Consider the following 13,595-nt stretch of genomic DNA (forward strand, 5'->3'; position numbering starts at 1 on the left):
AGAGGGAATATAGTTATCAGCAGTAAAGTTGGACTTTGAACTCAGACCTTCTGACTCTAAATATTTTGGTAAAAAAAAAAAATTATCACCTAGTCTGGTGGACACTTGTGGTAATGAGTCTTTTGACAAAACAAGCATAATGCATTTTCTAATTGACAGAATTTCAGATACTTGAAGATAATTAGCATGTTCCCCCTGAGTCTTCTTTTCTCCAGGCAAAACATTCCTAGTGCCTTAACCTGGTTTTCAAATGGTATGGACCTGAGGATTTTGGCTTTTGAGTTGTGGGGTTAAAGAAATCATTGGATAGCTAACTGCATTGTAGCATAATGCTCTGTTGGCCATAGCTGCCTTCACACAGTTTAAGAGCTTCCAAGCATCATCTCAGGGCACTTATCCTCCCCACCCCATCTCAACCCACCTTATTTAGCTTCATTTGGGTCAAAATGAAAGGAAATTGTTAGGGATGATCAAGTATACTGACCTTTGGGGTCAGAGTTAGGCCAAGGTGAATCCTAATAAGCAAGTTTTCTGAGATGACCTGCCACAACCTCCCTTGATGAGATGATGCCTACATGGTCATGATATCCAATGCTGTGTGTACCTTTTCTTTCTTTCTTCCTCCCCTACCCCCAACCCCTAATATCCTCAGCCAGGAAAAGGATTAGTAATTAACATTCTTTGTACTCTTTCTTGCCACCTCCAGACCCAATGTCAGGGAGCCTTTAAGTATTAAAGCTGATATCCCACCTCAATCCATTTATTATCATTTTCTCTCTCTTTGAATCAGATCAAAGAACTATCCATTTAGAGTCACTCAGAGAACTTTTCTCCTTCAGGTTCACACTCTTTAGATATATCACACTATCTAGTTCTTTGTTGTTCTTCTTTACATGACCTGCTTCATTTCCCCTCCTTTCTCAAGGAATTCAGTCTCTCATTTATATTTGCTATACCTGTGGGATGGGGGTGAGGGTGGGCATCTATCTTGATAATATCATGGATTCTTTCATTATTAAGGTTGATATAGCACTTCCTCCACCCATTTATTAACACTCTCTGCCTTTGTAATATATAATTCAGATCATAGAATCAATCATACATTTAGGGACAGAAGGGCCCTTAGAAGATATTTAGTCCTAACCTCTCATTTTACAGAAGAAATTAAAAGTCAAAGAGGGAATGTAGTTGTCAGCAGCCAAGTTGGGTTTTGAACTCGGACCCTCTGACTCTAAATCTTTTGGCCAAAAAATAGTCTTCTTCTCTCTCCTCTACCCCTACCTTTAAATCCTGGCCCTCTCAAATATCCTTGCTTCTCATCAACCACCACACCTTCCTAGTTCCAGCCTAGCCACACAAAAGGAAGCTCATAGACTTGGTGTCATTATCATCCACAAGAGTTCCATTTCCTTAATGCATAATTCTGAAATTCCTCTATCTGACAAAAACCTCTTTCCTTGTCATCTCTCTCTCTGTCTGGTCTCTCCTAAATCTCACTCACAAAAATCTTACCACAACCTCCAGTCACTATATCCTTCCTTCCTTTTCCATGTCATCCATCATCCCCCAGCTCTGATTTCACTCACTTCCCTTACAAATCTTGACCTTAGTGATAACCAGTTCAATGCTACACTGTCCTTCATCCTTGAATTCCTTGAACCATTGTCCTGTTGCTGCTCATGCCTTTCCAAACTGCAGTCTTGTATCACTCCCACCATCTACCTTCTCTGCTCCTACTTTAGAGCTACTAAGCCCTGATGGATCAAATCAAACAACTGTGCTGACTTGGCCCACAGCAACATTCTATTACCCAATCTTCACTGGGCCATTGCTACTGCACAGCAATCCTAGGTTGTCCCCCCCCCCCTGCTTCTCTACAATAATTAACTTTTAGTTTAATTTTCTGAAGCATCTGTTTCAAGTCTATTCTGTTCTCAAGCCATGTATACCACCCCCTTTCTCCTCCCTCTCATCAGAGGACTTTGTATATTTCACTGAAAAAAAATTGAATCCATTGGCTGTAAACTCCCTCTTCTCCCCAGCCCCACATTTCAAATCACCTCAACATCATCCCACATTCTCTCTCTTCCTTTGTTTCAAGTTGGAGAATGAGGTGAGCATTTTCCTTGCCAATGCTAACTTCTCTATTTCTGTTCCTGATTGGATATCCTCCCATCTCCTCCAAAAGCTTATCCCTTCTATCATCCTTCCATTTCCCCAACTTTCAATTTATTTCCTGGACCCTTCCTTGCTGCCTATATATGTGTCAGATATCTTTTATCATGAAAAAAAAAATCTTCATTTGATGCTACCAGTTCCTTATTGTCTTATATCTCTCCCTTTCATAGCCAAACTGCTAGAAAAAGCTGCCTATATGCATTATCTCAATTTTCTATCCTCCCACTCACTTCTCAATCCCTTGCAATTTGGCTTCTGGCCTTGCCTAAAACTTCACCCTCCAAAATAACCAATTATATGTTTCTTGATCAGCTCCCAGGCTTTTTCTCAGATCTCATCCATCTTGACTCCTCTGCAGCATTTGATACTATAGACCATTTCTTTCTTCTGTGTATTCTATATTTCTGGTGTTTTGTTGACACTTCTCTATTGTATTTATCCTCTAGTGTGGCTAAACAGTTCTACTTAATCATATCTATATAACATCATTCATGTTCCTCCTCCTAACTGGGGGTATGTTCAAAGATCCCAAACTGGGCCCTCTTATCTTTCCTTATGGCAGAGCTGACCTAGTTGAGTGTGAGTACCTTGAGCATGCCTCTCTCTACATGACCAAACTGGACCCAGGAATCCACTGTTCTCTGCTTAGATTCTTAGGGACTGGACATGTGCCTTAACACTGATGTTTTCTCCATCCTTTTTCTCAGGGATTGACATTAATATCATGAGTCTGTGGAAAGTGTCCTGGAGTTGGAATGAGAAGACCTGAGTTAATTTCCCACCCCTGCTACCTGTGACCTTAGGAAAGTCATTTAAATTCTTTAGGTTCTAGCTGCTCTTTGGTAAAATGAGGGCATAGCCTGGATAATGTCTAAGGTCCTTCATACTCTAAATCTGCAATTCTGTGATCCTATGACCTTTGCTTGTGTGAGGGCATAAACAATCTCTTATCATTTGACTTAATACAGAATCTATAATTCTGAGCTGCCTAAGTCAAATCTCTATTCCCAATACACATTTCCTATTCCCTCTGATCTATCTATATAATGCTATCACTCCTAAACCTTAGTGGTCCTATAAGATTCTTCTAGACCCCACTGTGCCCTCTGGAACTCTTGTGGTAAGGTTAACAAACTGCCATCCATATTAGAAGTGTCTTTCCCCCAGATATTGTTTTGGATCAATTTTGTATTTCCTTGTATGTATATGTATGCCCCATCTCTATCCTCCCCCCATAGAATGTAAGCTCCTTGATGGAAGAAAGTATATTTTCTTTCTTTTTATCCCCAGTACCTAGTATAGCAACTGACAAAAAAAATACACAATAGGTGTTGTTGTTGTTTGGTTATAAAGGTGATCTCATCACCTTCCATGGATCTGATTATCATCTACATGTATGATCTTTCTACATTGATTTGTCCAGCCTTCCTATGTCTCATGAGGCCTCCTCCTAACACTCCAAATGCCTGCTGAACACCTCTACTTTTGTGTCCCATAGGGATCTCAAATTTAACAAGTCCAAAATCAAACTTGTTATGTCTCTCCCTTAGTTCACACCTCATACCCACTCCCCCAAGAAACATCAGTAGCTTCTTATTACCTCTAAAAGAAAATGCAAACTACTCTCTCTTTCAGATCAGTTACACTTACGCTCATCATATGCTCTGATTAAGTCAAATTGACTTACTCATTCATATACATTCCATCTAACACCACAGATAGCTGTCCTTCATGCCTGCAGTGCTTTCACCCTTTACATCGATGCTTACCCGCTTTTAAGGTTCAACTCAATTTATACCTCCTTAAAATACCTTCCCTGATTCTCCTATCATTATTATAGTATTATAATTATTAATAATAATCTCCTATTATTAAGTGCTCCCCCTCTACTTCAGATTTTCTTTTACATATAATGTTTATTTACTCATTGGTGACTGTGTCATATATCACTAATAAAATGTCAGCTTCTTGAGGGCAGAGGCTATTTTGCTTTTGTATCCTCAGCTCCTAGCATAGTTACTGGCTCATAGCAGGTGCTTAATAAGTGTTTAATATTTAATTGATCAATAGCCTCCCTCAGTAAGAAGGGATGCAGGATTATCTCCTCATGGTGGCTTCAGGCCATGAGACTCTTGTCTACTGTTCCTACCTCAAAATAACAATGTACCTGTTTGAAAGAAACATTTTGCTGCAATAAGAGCCCCTCTAATCTCTGAGAAGTAGCAAACATCCATTGTGGGAGGAGTGAGAGCACCAGACCCTCAGGTCATATGTCACTCCTTGGGTGTGTTCTTGGAATGTGGTTTCACTTGATTGGGATGAGGGAGGTGGCCTGTCTGGACATATTTTGTTGAAAGGCAGATATAATTTGACTAGGTGTTTCATGGGAGGAAACTATGGAATGAATGGGATAATATGCCAACTCCTGGATAATTGGAACCTTAATTTCCCAGAGTTTCCTCTTCAACTCCACTGTAGAGTTTCTGGGAAAAAAACAAAACAAAACAAAAACAATCCAAGAATGTATGGATGAGATACAAGTTGTGGCAGTTGAGTCAAATATAGGACAATGGGTGGAGATATTAAAGAAAGGGATATGTGACTCTATGTAGAAGCAGATACTATCCCTGAATGATTCTGTAGATAAAGATAACCAATCTTGAAGAAGATCATGAAACAGGTGAGACTTCTTCTGGATCATAAGCTCCACAATATGCTACCTGCCTAGAAGAGTTAGGAAGGAGCAGACATCACTATCTATATTGAAAGATTGTCTGCAGCATCCATGAAGAACAAGGCAATGGTGAACACAGTTGAACTTAATTGCTTCAGTGAACCAGAAGATGATAATCAGTATTTGGTGAACTCTTATTTAGACCCAGGACAGAATACTGATATATACATATATGATAATACAGAGAGACAGAGAGAGAGAGAGAGACAGAGAGAGAGAGAGCACAGTACTTACTATTCAACTGGGACCAAGGAAAGAAAGTTAGTCTTTATAGGAGTGGAACTTTTCCCATAGAATCATGTGAGGTAATGTAATATTGTGGACAGAATTGATATTGGAACCAGGAATGTCTGGGTTCAAGTCCCAGTTCTGACATATAATATCTACATGACCCTGGGTAAATCACCTAACGTCCAAGTGTACTTGGCTACTCTATAAAACTTCAAAAGTTGCTAACTTGCATTTATGTGGAGAGGTTACTTACTTGGGAATTCTCTATTTCCATGAAATCCCAACTCTACTCTCTATCCTATGGCAAATAGTGGGTGCTAAATAACTGTGGGGTTCTTCTAACCAGCTCCCATTTTTACAACCTAATATTTAGACTGTTAAAGTTCTCTTTTAGTATCTCATGGCCAAAGGGCTGGCAATGGGGGTAAATGGTGCCAATGTGCAACTTATCCAGTGAAGTGTTTTTGAATGCCACGTTTTTTAATGGAATTTGTAACCAACAAGAAGGCAGAATGGCATAGTACTAGATTTTGAGTCAGAAAGACCCGGGTCTAAATCCAGCCTCAGGTACTTATTAGCAGTATGAACCTGGGCAAATCATTTAATATCCCAGTCTCAGTTTCCTCATCTGTAAAATGGAGATAATGACTTTTATTAGTCATTTAGAGAAAATTAGAGTACCTACCTGACTTTATTTGTGGAGATTAACTATGTATAGGACACTTTGCATGTCTTCAAGGGTTAGAGAAATGTTAGCTATTTTTAGCTAACATTATAGGGCACAATAGTCCTGAGAGATAACTGGGCTCCTCTTGGGATCTATATCTCATCATCAAGATCCAATTTCTTTGTGAAGAAGCTATGGCCCAATGAATATATGCAGTCAAGATTGTTCCTTCTGAAAATATTTTACTACAGTGAAATGACTCATGGTCTCAGAATATTAGAGTGTAAAGGGGGCGCTCAGGATTATTGAGTCTAATCTACTCATTTTAGAGATGAGAAAACTTCAGAAAAATGAAATGACTTGCATAAAGTCATACAGAGACTTGGTGCACTATTCTAGAGAGCTGAACATTTATGGAGCACTTTAAAGTTGAAATTACTTCTCTTATTTGAACTTACCAACAATTCTTTTTTAATTATTTTTACTTTTTTTTGGAGGAGGAAGGCAGGCAATTGGGGTTGTGACTTGCCCAAGGTCACATGGCTAGTTTTTGTGTTGAGTGTCTGAGGCCAAATTTAAACTCATGTCCTCCTGACTCCAGGGCTGGTGCTCTATTCACTGTATCACCTAGCCACCCCATTTACCAAAAATTCTAAGACCTAGTTTCTAAAGATACCATTAGTCCCATTTTACAGATAAGGGGAAGAAGACTGAGAAAAGTGATGAGTGATCCATCTAGTGTCAGAGATGACATTTGAATCCCATTCTTTCTGACTCAAGGTCCTCTATTCATTAAGCTACACAAAAATACCTACAGAGTAACAATCAAGTCAACCAATCCCTCAATTAATTGAAGGCTTTCATTTTCATATGATGCACTGTATGTAAGGTTCTTGTTTTAATCTACCTCAAATAACTTTACATACCACATCAATTAAAGGGAGAGATAGAAAGGTGTGTTGCTTGTTTTTTTTCCTCTTTAAATCTGGTCATCTAACACAACGTGATGGAAAGAATAAGAAACTGTGTGGTTAATCTGGTTCCTGTGGGCATTCAGCTTTTTAAAAACGATTCAAATAGTCAGGAGAGTTATGAAATGATTTATGTCTTTTTGAGCTTTGGAGACAAGACCTGGTTGTTTGCTTATGTAACTGACCCATCTCAGTCTTGGCTACAAGTAGACGTGGTCTTCACCAGATAGGTTGTTTTGCATTCGGTAAATTGAAAGACAAGGATGGTTTCAATGTGTTCATTCTAATTTTTGAACATCTACTGTTGGTGGCTTCAGAGATAAAAAAGATGATGATGGTAGAGGTAGAACTGCTATGCTCTCATCAAACTTTAAGGAGGAATTTCTCCAGAATCTGGAACAAGTAGCATCTATAGGTAGTCTAAGGTCTCAAAATTCTTGATCTCCCAGTATGCAGGGAAAACTAATATGTACAATGCTTGACATTTCATTAAAACTCATGCCTGAATTTGACCTGAAAGCATCTTATACAGACTGGCCCCACCTTTCAAATACCTTTATAAGGTGCAGTTTACCTTTTCTTTTCAAGTACCTAACTAAAGCATTTATTCCTCTCAAAACATTTGAAAATCTCATTTTCGTTCAAAGGGAAAATACACACATTTCTGAGAAATCTCCTTGGGTCTCCTTTGGCCACTTGACTTGCTCTGTGTTGCTGATGATGGGAATAATACCGCCATGTGTGTACAGGGGTGGGATGTCTGTGGTGCAGAAAGGAAATGCTTCCCCAAACATTCTTCCTTGGCCCTCCTTGCTTGAGTACATAGACAGAACCACTTTTTCTTATCCCCTAGGGCTTTTACAGGCAATAAGTTCAACTGCTCAAATGATAAAAGAAGGCAATTGACAAAAATATAACATGATTTAGCGGCATTTTTTTTCTTGGAATGAAAGTAATCAGTCAGGTAATTCTGCTTTGTTGAAAAAAAAAAGATGGGGTCACTGTTTAAGATGCTAATGTGTGTCCCTTATTAAACGCTGCTTCTGATTAAGCAAACTTTCTACCCTAAAGAAGGAAATCAATTTTCTGCTTAAGAGACTATCAATAAAATCCCTGTGATTAGTGAGATTGCAGTTAATTATTAAGTTGCCACTACAATTATATGGTTATAATGGTAAAGGTCTTTCTTTTCTAAATAATGCCCCATCACCTATTGGCTTAGTGAAATCTTAGAGTATTGGTGTTCTCACCAGTCATAATTCAAACACTGTAATCAGAGGATTATGAGATGCTTCAGGGAATGGGTTCCTGTGGGTAAGCAGGAACCTCTAATGTCAAGGACATTCCATGCCCTGTGGGTGTGACATCAAAGTCAGAGTTCAATTTTCAATAGTTTTCAGGAAGTCTTGGAATCAGAACCAAAAAAAAATATCCAACTAGTCTTGATGAAGAGAACTGGGAGAGGTGTGGATGGGAAAGAAGGACGACAAAAGGGAGGGGGAGGAGAGACACACAGAACTTGGAGGTGTTTGAGGAAGAGAGTTTATACAACTCCAAACTCTGAGGGTTGGCTAAGCATAGTTCCACCATTTAACCTCTGATCCAAAAGTTATCAAGCTAGATCCTTTAACGAAGTGGCTGATTTCTCTCATAAACACACACATGCACACACACATACATACATACATATATACCTTAACACACACACTTACCAACATATATAGCATATATGTGTGTTTATATGGGCACATATAAATATAAGTATATACATATGACATACATGTATAACAAGCTCATTACATTATGGATATTCTTTAGAAGTTGTTTTGCCCATTTGTTTTTTGTTTTTGTTTTTTGGTATTTTTTTTTTTAAGCAAACCTCCACTGAAGTTCTAACATGATAATTCATTGGAGTGTAGTGATAGCTTTGGGTTTTTGAAGTCTATATAAGGCCATATAAAGAAAGAACAAGTTTCAGGTGTTCCTACCTACATGGAATGGTATCACTGGGCATGAGACTGATGCTTCATTGACTTCCTGTAGCTTTTGAATCAACTTTTGAACTTTCTATATAAGTGTTCACTGGCTTATCATTAGAAAGTAGGTAAAAGTGATTTTTTTTAAGGTATAACAACTCACAAAGACTGTCAGCTAGGGTTTGTAATCCTATTTGCTGGAGTTAATAATAATGCCTGGAGCATCATGTATTAAATATTTGCCTAAAATAATAATGGTAATGAGGGCGGTTAGGTGGCGCAGTGAAAAGAGCACTGGCTCTGGAGTCAGGAGGACCTGGGTTCAAATCCGGCCTCAGACAACACAAAAACTAGCTGTGTGACCTTGGGCAAGTCACTTAACCCCAATTGCCCTATTTCCCTTCTCCAAAAAGCAAAAAAAAATGGTAATAACACTGATGATAATAATAAAATTACAACTTATTATAACCCCTCATTAATATCTCAATAGCCCCTTAAGTTTCTCATTTGATTCTTACGTTAACCTTCGAAGGCAGGTGCCATTATTATTCCCATTGTTCAGATGAAGAAACAAAAGTCGCCAGAAGTTGTGGCTAGACCATGGTCACACAACTGGTATCTGAGGCTAGATTGGAACTCAAATCTTCTTGATTCCAGGTCCAGCAATCTATCCATTTTTTCCACCTAGATGCTTCCATAATAATTCACATATATATATATATATATATATAGTTCTTTAAAACTTAAAGAGTAACACATATATCAGACCTGCACAACATTGTGGGCTTCTTCCAGCTTGTGGGCCACCAAAGGATTTTAGGCAGCCTGTGAAAAAGCAGATCCTTTAGCAAAACTGATTATGAGAAGTTCCTTTAGGCAGGCCTGCGCAGCATACTGCCTGCATGGCCTGCCAAAGCATTTCAGGCAGCCTCTGAAAAATGTGAAGTCTGACATCCAGAGAAAGAAATGTAGAGTCTGAATGCAGATCGAAGCAAACTATTTGCTCTTTTTTTTGGTTTTGTTTTGTTTTTTCTTTCTCATGGCTCCTCCATTTTCTCTATTTCTTCTATACAATATAACTAAGGTAAAAATATGGTTAATAAGAATGTATATGTAGAGCCCATATCAAAGGGCATGCTTTCTTGGGGAGTGGAGAAGGGAGAGAGGTGGAGAAAATTTAATACTTGTGGAAGTGAATGTTGAAACTAAAAATTAATTAATTTGTTAAAAAATGAAGAAAAAGAAAAATGTAGAGGATGTAAAAGATATGTATAACATCTGGCCCAAGGGCCTCTTTGGCATGCCAAAAGCACAGGGCTATATGTTGTGCAGACATGATATATTGATATAGATATAAATATATATATATATATATATATATTTAATTATTTATTGGGTGATCACAACCCATTTGAAATAGGTGCTATCATTATCACCATTTTACAGATAAGAAACTGAGGCTAAGAAGGCATATGACTGGTCTCATTATTAGTAAATGTCTGAGTTTCACAATCAGTAAATATCTGGGGCTGAATTTGAATTCATATTTCCTAACTTCAAATTTCCCTGACAGCAGTATATGCTCAAAGCTACCTAGCAGTTATACCTAAAATGGTTTGATAGGTTTGATCACCAACACTTTCTTTTATTCATTCATTCATCCATTATTTATTTATTTATTTACTTTTAGTTTACAACATTCACATGTTGTAAAAAATTCACAAGTTCCACAAGCTTTTGAGTTCCAAATTTTCTCCCTCTCCCTCTCCTCCTCCCTCTCCCTCTCCTCCTCCCTCTCCCTCTCCTCCTCCCTCTCCCACAAAGAAGGCATGCAATCTGATATAAGTTCTACAAATAACTTCACATTAAACATTAGCCAAATTGTGAAGAAGGATTATAACCAATAGAGTGAACAATGAGAAAGAAGGAATGAAACAAAACAAAACACAAAATAGATAGCAAGTAGTCTGTTTCAATTTGCATTCAGACTTTGTAATTCTTTCTCTGGATGTGGATGACCTTTTCTATCATGAGTCTTCTGGAATTGTCTTATAACCTTGCATTGCTGAGAGGACCCCAGTCTATCAAAGTTAGTTGTCACAGATATGATTTTTCTGTAATTATGTACAAAGTTCTACTGATTCTGCTCATCTCACTCAGCATCAGTTTATATAAGCCTCTCCAAGTTATTATGAAGTTTGTCTGCTCCTCCTCTCTTATAGCACAATAGTATCCCATTATATTCATATACCACAGCTTGTATAGCCATTCCTCAATTGATGGGCATCTCCTTGATTTTCAATTCTTTGCCATCACAAAAAGATGCTATAAATATTTTTGTACATACAAGTTCTTTTCCTACTTCTATGATTTCTTTGGGATATAGTCCTAGAAATGTTATTACTGGGTCAAAGGCTATGCACTTTTTTATAGCCCTTTGGGCATAACTCCAAATTGCTCTCCAGAATGGTTAGATCAGTTCACAACTTGACCAACAATGCATTAGTGTTCCACTGTTTCCACATCCTCTCTAGCATTTATCATTTTCCTGTTTTGTCATCTTAGCCAATCTGATTGGCAACACTTTTTTTCAGGCAAAGTTAGTCATGGGTGATTCAGAATTGTCAGAAAATCAAATTTACTCTCAAAAATGAAGTCTTACTACCACTGAAGATATTCACAGTAGGCCAGAGGCTCTGAAGAAGAGTTATAAAACTCTTTTGAGACCTGGAAGATCTGGATGACAAATCTTATTTTAATGTATGATTTGGGGAATATGTGTGGTAAAACCAGACTTCTCTCTCAGGGTGACACATTGGAAATCACCAAGAAGAGGATGAATGTCTTGCTAGAGTGGATAGATGGGGCCTTTGCTAGGAGAGACTCCTTAAGTAGTCATACTGATTCTCCAAGTCTATATTTGTTCTTGTTGACCAGACATTTTTCAGTTCTGTTAAATTCTTTGTGACCTTATTTGATGTTTTCTTGGCAAAGATACTGAAATGGTTTGCCATTTCCTTTTTCGGCTCATTTTACATATGAGGAAACTGAGGCAAACAGGTTTAAGTAACTTGCCCAGGGTCACATAGCTAGTAGGTGACTGAGGATGGATTTGAACTCAGGAAGATGAGTGTTCCTATATCCAGGCCAAATACTTCATTCACTGTGCCACTGTAATGTTAATGTGAGCTGAAGAACTTCCCTGCCCATTAATAGGCCACCTGTGGAGTCTAACAAGAGAACTTTGATTAGGGGAGGCTTGTTTTTCAGGAAGTCCCCCACCTTTTGTTACTTTATAATTAGGCAGTGGGTCAGGAGGGTTGTGATGCCCTCTGACCCTGAAAGTGTATATGTATACACTGAGATTAGCATTTTGCTTTGGGGTTCACTCATTGGAAGAGGATTCAGCCAGATGAAACTCTGGGTAGCCATTAAGGAGCACTCCCTGGCTTTTAAACCCAGATGATGGTGTTTCTCTGGTTACTATGTAATGGTCAGAAAGTTGGATCTGTGTGTTGATCTGTGATGTATGTGTTATTTGGTCACACAGAAGCCCTGTCTGTTGTTTTTTTGCTATTATTTCTGCTTGTAATTTCTGTTTGTATTTCCCCTGAAGTTCAGGGTGCTGACTTTTCCCCCTGAATTAAGTAAAATGATATATATGTTTGACTAAAGTAAGACTGTTAACTCCTTTTGAGTTGCTTTCCTTTAGAAAAGCAGATCAAAGAACCTGTGCTAGCAGCCATCCTGGGTATGTTGGGGTGCTTGCTGTTATAGCCACCTAGGATATTCATTAGTAGGGGGTAAGTAGCATGTAGAGATACCATATATTTCTTTATTTTTGTTACCTCTCTTCCACTCCAACTCTCATATTATGACTAGTCTCCATAAGGATGCTTGTGTCTCGTTCTAAAACTTAAAATCTTAAATGTCTTTCTGTTGTAACTTATTCAGTGTATTATCTTCACCTTATACAGAATGAGTATGCCAGAGATAAAGGAACACTAAGAAGTTTTAATATTGTACTTTGGAACTTATATGAGCAAAAGACTAGTGAAATCATGACTATTACAACTCATAGGATCAAGAAGTTCCTATTTGGAAGTTATTGTCCAGGGTGCTCTGGCATTAAATAGGTGGTGGGATTCATAGACTGGATTTGAATAATTTGTTTTGAAATAAAATCCCTTCACAATTTCCTTACTTATAATTCCACATTGCTAATTGTTGATCACAACCAAAACCAAAATATTTTACTGTCTGTCAGAGACAATCAGTGAAGGCATGGCTATATGCTGCTGATTCTATATAAGGATTTGAAGGATGATGAGGGTGGCCTACAAAGCCTAGAAAGTCAAGAGTGGGCTTTGACAGAGAAAATAGTGATGGAGGAAGCTGACTGAGAACAGAGATGAAGGCAAGAACAGAGTGGAAATGAGTCATTTTGTAGAGAAATCTAGATAATTGCCCAGTCATTTTGCCTTGGTATCACTACCACAGTGCCTGACCCATAGTAGGTACTTAACAAATACTTATTAATTTGACATAAATTTACATGAGTTAATTGGGTCACATTTAAAGTTAAGGAGGTAGGGTTATAGGGTGATGCTTTGGGAGGGTGTAAGGGTTATGGGATTTAAAGATCTTCCATGCCCCGTTGGACTTGCTGACATAGCAGGAAGGGGCGGAGCAAGAGGAAGCGGAAGCCAAGCTAGCGTTCCTGCGGTGGCTGGCGGTGGTGGCAACAGCGGCGGCAGCAGCAGAGGCAGTGGCAGCACGAAGCCCTTTTTGAGTTAGGACTGCTAAGGACTTTCTGCTAAGGACTCCTGCTGAGGACT

The sequence above is a fragment of the Petaurus breviceps genome, unplaced genomic scaffold, assembly GCF_028583685.1.
Source record: "Petaurus breviceps papuanus isolate PSGF00001 unplaced genomic scaffold, PetGlider_PUasm1.0 76, whole genome shotgun sequence".
NCBI classification, from domain to species: Eukaryota; Metazoa; Chordata; class Mammalia; order Diprotodontia; family Petauridae; genus Petaurus; species Petaurus breviceps.